Here is a 6,000-nt window from a genome sequence, read left to right on the forward strand (position 1 = left end):
ACGTGAAAAGTGGACAGAGTTCTGATTCCTTTCTGCCAACCTACTATGGTGCGAACATATTGAACCCAAAAATGAGTGTTGATAGTGCGCTTCCTGACTGCTCCTTCAGAACACACACACACACACACACTCACACACACACACTCACACCACAACACTATGCAGCAACACAAGAAGCACAGGCACTTTCACTGTAATCACAGCAGCTCCATGCTGTGCTCCACGACATCGAAAGTAACTCTAAAATTAAATATCAACTGGGCCCTGTGTGCATGTGTGTGTGAGTGTGAGAGCATGTTCGCACTGCAGATCAGCACGTACACCAAAAATGCATTTTGGGGCATAGAGCAGGGCACAGGGCTGCAGTAGTGCAGGTTTTTCCTGAACTGGAGCATGCACTGGTGCTCCATAGCACCCTTCCACCAGGTCTGTTTATTTATTACTAATTCACTTATTTCAAGATCTAGACTAGTCTCCTACAACCCATGCATGGTCTGGGTCAAATTCTAAACTACCACTACACTAATTTCTTGCATGCTCATCCATTTCCCCATAATTATGGATTTAAAAAGAGTCACCAGGTGCCTGACACTGCAGGTGATGCATTGGAAATCAACTTTCCCGACATTTCCCACGCTCCAAAGCACCTCTCTATCGTCCAGAGTCACCTCCTGGAGCTTTCTCGGCCTTCGATGTCTAACCGAGTGTAAGCCATGGACAAGTACCGACAGCAGACCAGTACGGAGTGTGTGTGTGACATAGCTGCACGTTCCCCAACATCTCCAAGCACCATGACTCAACAGCCACCATCAACCATGGACAGGCGTCACTTATTAATCTGACACGACAAGTAATAAGCAAAAAGTGAGCTCCATTTCCATTACAAAAGGCATGCAAATGAAAACCGGGACAAAAAATAAACTGCCTTTTTATTTTATTTATTTATTTATTTTATGAAGGCAGAGCAAAGCAATCATTATGGAGACACTGCTCACACCACACTGCAGAATGCATATGCCTTTCACACAGCATATTTACATGCATCTGTCTTCAGGGATAGAAAGGAGGAAAATGGTGAAAAAAAAAGAAAAAAAAAGAAAAAGAAAAAAAAAGAATACGCCTGACAGTCACAGCAGAAAGCCTCGAAATAACTGAGTGATTTTTTTTGTGGTTTCTATTCAGAATCTATAATACAGTCAGGATTAAAAGTATTTCAATGCATTATATGTACATGAATGTATATATATATATATATATATATATATATATATATATGTGTGTGTGTGTGTGTGTGTGTGTGTGTGAAAGGAAACCCTTTGAGGACGTCAGTTAAATACATTTGCTCCCACTGAACTAAAAATATAAAATAAAGCAAATATCAGCCTAATGTTGGTTGCAATGCAATGCTTTTTTTTCTTATTTAAATATTATTTTTTAAAACAAAAGCAAGCACAACTGAAGCGTCAGATTGCGCAGCACACCATCGTAGTACTACAGCTCCTTCCCCAATGTCACGGGAATAGTGCCTGGGCTAACAGGGGAAGCCAGGTGTCGTTTCTAAAACACTAGATTAAAAAAGAAGAAGAAGAAGCAGCAGCAAAAGCTCGTGAAATAAGCGAAGATGGTGTGTGAGAGGGTGAGTGGTGTTGCTGCAGACAGAGCACACAGCGCCTCTGTGCACGTAGTAAAGTTGCAAATGATGTTTATGCAACGCGCCGGTATGAGAGCAGGTCAGCAGCACCTCAGTGCCGAGCACACAGCTCCAAGCTGCACACTGAAGCTCTGACCTGAACCACGGTCTAATTCACTTAACTGATTTGCAGTCCCTTTTGGCGCTGTGACATTTCTGCATAGTAAGAAGTGGCTGAGCTCAAGCCGTGTAGTGCTGAGGCGGGAGTGTAGCCGGGACAATACCGTCATTTCAACACAACTGACAAAGGCAGGAGCTAACAGCCTGCTTGCTGCTGATCGAGCTTACTCCTAACGCTGGCTTTGAACATTTAACAAACTTTAAACTGCATCCCCACCCCCTCCCTCCCTCCCTCCCTCCTTCCTTCCCTCTTTCCCTCCCTGCTCTTCTCTTCCTTCTCTTCTCTTTTCTTTTTACTAAGCAGCTCTCCTCAACCGTTTAAAAAACACCCTCTCACTCAAACACCCCCCCAAAAAACAAACCCCATCGATTATAAATCGTGTTACATTAATCCCAACTCACCCGAACACACAACATCAGAAGAAACATTCGCGGTACAAACTGCAGCTGAGGTGTCTCCTACAAGCACCACGTCGCGTCCAACGGTCGTCCATAAACATTCTGTAACCGACATTTAACTTTATACTTAATCCGTTAAACATCTCTTCCTCCCCACAGGAACTCAGAGGCACTGGGAAAAAAACTCTCCGCGTCCCTTTTCCACTACAGTCACAAAATGGTGAATGAACCACTAACAGCTGGGCCGCTTGACCAATCAGAGGGCGCCGACGGATACAGTAACCTATAGGCACGCGAGAAAAAACTACGGGGCGGTCCAAGTTGTCAAAGTAGCCGTGACTGACGTAGAGTGACAGCCAATAGAAAACGTTGCCGGCGGCTCGTCCAGAAGTGTACAGTATCCAATAAGAGCGCTGGGAACCATAGGAACAGAAAGTAGGCGGGCACAAGGGAGGTGTTGAGGACGCGTTAGCCAATGAGACGCCGCGTGAGATTCCCGTCGCTCTCCCTCATAGCGGGGCAATGTTTACAGCGCAGTGTGTGTGTGTGTGTGTGTGTGTGTGTGTGTGTGTGTGTGTGTGTTTGGATTCCTTGCACTTAAATGTACACCTCTTTAAATTAACACCCGAGTGTATGAAACTTACCTGTGCTCTATATCATTTTAACAGTAATGAGGTAAACAGTCAAATGTCTGAGTGTGATTAAAAATAAATAAATAAAAAACTGAGCGTCCGAGACTGTTCAGGAAGACACATTTTCTAAACAGCGCTGTTTATGAGCGATAAAGCCATCGAGATCACTTTGACTTTCTCCTCCTTGCTCTCGATTTTTCCCCCTCAAGTCTTGCTCTCTTTTTCTCTCAGCAACAGACCCTCGCCTTCGGATCCGCCAGCCAATCGCGGTGCCCGGTTCCGCTGGCGCTGACGTCGGCGACGCTTTGCTCCGCCTCTCCTATACAATCTCAGCTGGAGTTTTTGTTGACGTCACCTTGCCGAACAACGATTGGCGAGTTGGCCGAGTCCTTTAGCCAATCAGCGAACAGAGTGGTGAAGTCATCACGCATGTTGCCACCAGCTGGCCGGTGTGGGCGTGGTCTGGCGTACTCGCTTAACCCCACTGCCTGACTAATAGTAGAATGCTACTGAGCTAGTGAGCGATGAAGAGTCCTCAATTCAAAGCAAAGTTCACAAACTTTCTGCACTTATGACCAAGTGCTGTATTTCACTGCACCTGCTGGAGATGGACTTCTTGTACATATATCTTCTTAGATATTTGCTACAAATGAGTAGGTCAGAAAATGCATGCTATTTCATGTCAGATATCAGATATAAAGTACATATATATATATATATATATATATATATATATATATATATATATATATATATATATATATATATAAAGTATACATGCACAAACCTTATAAAGATGAGACGTGAAACGCTTACAAGTGATATAGTTCCAGTTACATAATCTGTTTTTGTACACAAGCTTGACCTGAGGCGCCACCTGCCGTTTGCTCATCACTCAGCACTCTTTTGTCATGAGTAAGTGAACCGTCAGTGTGGTCTTTTTAGGTTTTTAGTTAAACCTAACATAGGAAAAAAGGAAAAGGAGATCAAAACACACACACACACACACACACACACACTCTGTTGGTATTTACAAGACTAACAAGTTCAAGGATAGACCATTAAATAATCTCAACAGAAAGCTGGATTCACTAAACTAAACCATCCCCCAGGCTTAATCTAGCTATATAAAGAATAGAGGTAGTAAGTAGCTCAGTCAGTTTAGGCTCTGCGCGCTCACATTCTAGTATCAGAAACACGTATTTTCAATCAGATTTGTTTGGTCATACAAAGATTTCCCCCACTCACTTGAGCTACATCGAATATTGACCTGCTAAAGACCAACCCAGTTAGCAGACAGAGGTTAAGGTTAAGCACATTTGGGAAATGGGAAGTGTAATTTGAGCCAAATGTGGCCCAACTCTTTGCAGCTACACTATATGGCCAAAACTTAGTGGACACTTGACACATCCCATATGTGCATTTTTGAACGTCATTTCAGATTTAGTCCCCCTTTGCTGTTATAACAACCTCCACTATTCTGGGAACGGTTTCCACTAGATTTTAGAGCGTGGCTGTGGGGATTTGCCCATTCAGTCACGAGAAAATTAGTGAGGTCAGACAGTGATATTGAGGGAGGAGGCCTGGGGCACAGTCGCCATTCTAATTCATCCCAAAGGTGTTCAGTGGGGTTGAGGTCAGGGCTCTGTGCAGGCCACTTCTTCCACTCCAGCCTTGGCAAACCATGTCTTCATGGAGCTCACTTTGTACACAGGGGTATTGTCATGCTGGAACAGGTTTGGGCCTCTTAGTTCTGGTGAAGGGAAATTGTAATTCTGCAACATACAGAGACATTTTAGACACTTGTGTGCTTGCAACTTTGTGGCAAGAGTTTGGGCAAGGCCCACCACATATGGGTGTGATGGTCAGGTGTCTACAAACATTTGGCCATATAGTGTACATTATAGCTTTTTTTAATGCTTTTTGAATCTGGGTCAAAAAGGCCCAACACACAACTAATGTTTGTGTTTCAAAAGTGGCCAAGCTGTACGCTCCTCAGAAGAGCCTCCTCTCCATCATTCCCGAGACATTTGGTGCATCTCGCTTCCTAAATTGTGCCTAATCCATCGCTTCCTAAATGAGATGTTCTTGCTCACTGAAGCATCACTTAAGTGAATTCACCTAGTTATGACTTGTTGCCCAGCTATTTCAGCTGTATAACACATACACAAAAGTGATTACACATTGAATTATTCGTAATTATAACATTATAGAATGTACAGCTTACATCACACGCTTAAACGTTGATGTTTTAGCCTAGATTCGGCTTCTCAAGCAAGGTATGTTCTAATTGACTTTCATACAAGTGGTTTATTAACTTAATTAAGATCATTCATTTTGTATTTGTGGTTCTTATATTCTGTCATTTATTGGAGTTTGTTTTTTATACCATATGCTTACGTCATACAAAGACTTCCTGTGTACTGTTGATCTTGAAACCTCCTCTCTCCTTGTTTCCTGATTCCTCTGAGTGCATATTAAGAATGTGTACTTCCTTAAACATGGTCCACTTTGATGAATTTTCAGCTCACATGCTAAAGGAGGTAGGATCGAAGAATCAAGGAGGCATCAGTTAGAGTTTTGGGATGCACCCAAATGTAGATTCTGATAGGTTTATTGCTGTAATTCTGGGCCAGCTAGATTAAGAAACAACTTTTCCTCAAGGACCATCACCTTAATGAATCAGCAAGTGGCAGCATGGATTGCTTTCTGTCACTGTTAGCTGAAATGCTGTTTTTTTCCTATTCTGTTGCACTATTATATACTATACAGCCTGTAAAAGTATGTGGGCACCTGACTTTCAAACCCATATGTAGTTCTTCCCCAAACGGTTGCCACAAACGTTTAAGCACACAAATGTGTAGGATGTCTTTGTATGATGTAGCATTACAATTTCCCTTCACTGGAACTAAGGGGCCCAGATTTTCCCATAGCCACACTCCAAAATCTAGTGAAAAGCCTTCCCAGAAGAGTGGAGGTTGTTATAATCTGGAGTGGCCTGTTCAAAAAGCACATATGGGTGTGATGGTAAGGTGTCCACAAACTTTTGGCCATATAGCGTACCGCTGACTGTAATGTCACTACACTAGTATTTGCAGTAATAATCTATGCTTTCCTCTATAAGTTTGTTATTTCTATTACACACATATTTTCTATTCA

General features: G+C 42.8%; 1 protein-coding gene across 3 annotated transcripts in view; it reads right to left on the reverse strand.

Moving 5' to 3' along the window:
• cicb (capicua transcriptional repressor b) overlaps nt 1-2,805 on the reverse strand; it is a 50,585-nt gene extending 47,780 nt beyond the window's left edge. For 2 of the 3 annotated variants that reach the window (XM_026939564.3, XM_053233467.1), the window contains exon 1: nt 2,213-2,804. The gene's annotated coding sequence lies outside the window, so the exon portion shown is untranslated. Of the gene's footprint in view, nt 1-2,212 lie in introns of all 3 variants that reach the window. The other variant, XM_026939565.3, reaches the window with a different exon arrangement.
• Nucleotides 2,806-6,000: the final 3,195 nt, after the last annotated feature.

This window comes from Pangasianodon hypophthalmus, chromosome 1 (genome assembly GCF_027358585.1).
Source record: "Pangasianodon hypophthalmus isolate fPanHyp1 chromosome 1, fPanHyp1.pri, whole genome shotgun sequence".
NCBI lineage: Eukaryota > Metazoa > Chordata > Actinopteri > Siluriformes > Pangasiidae > Pangasianodon > Pangasianodon hypophthalmus.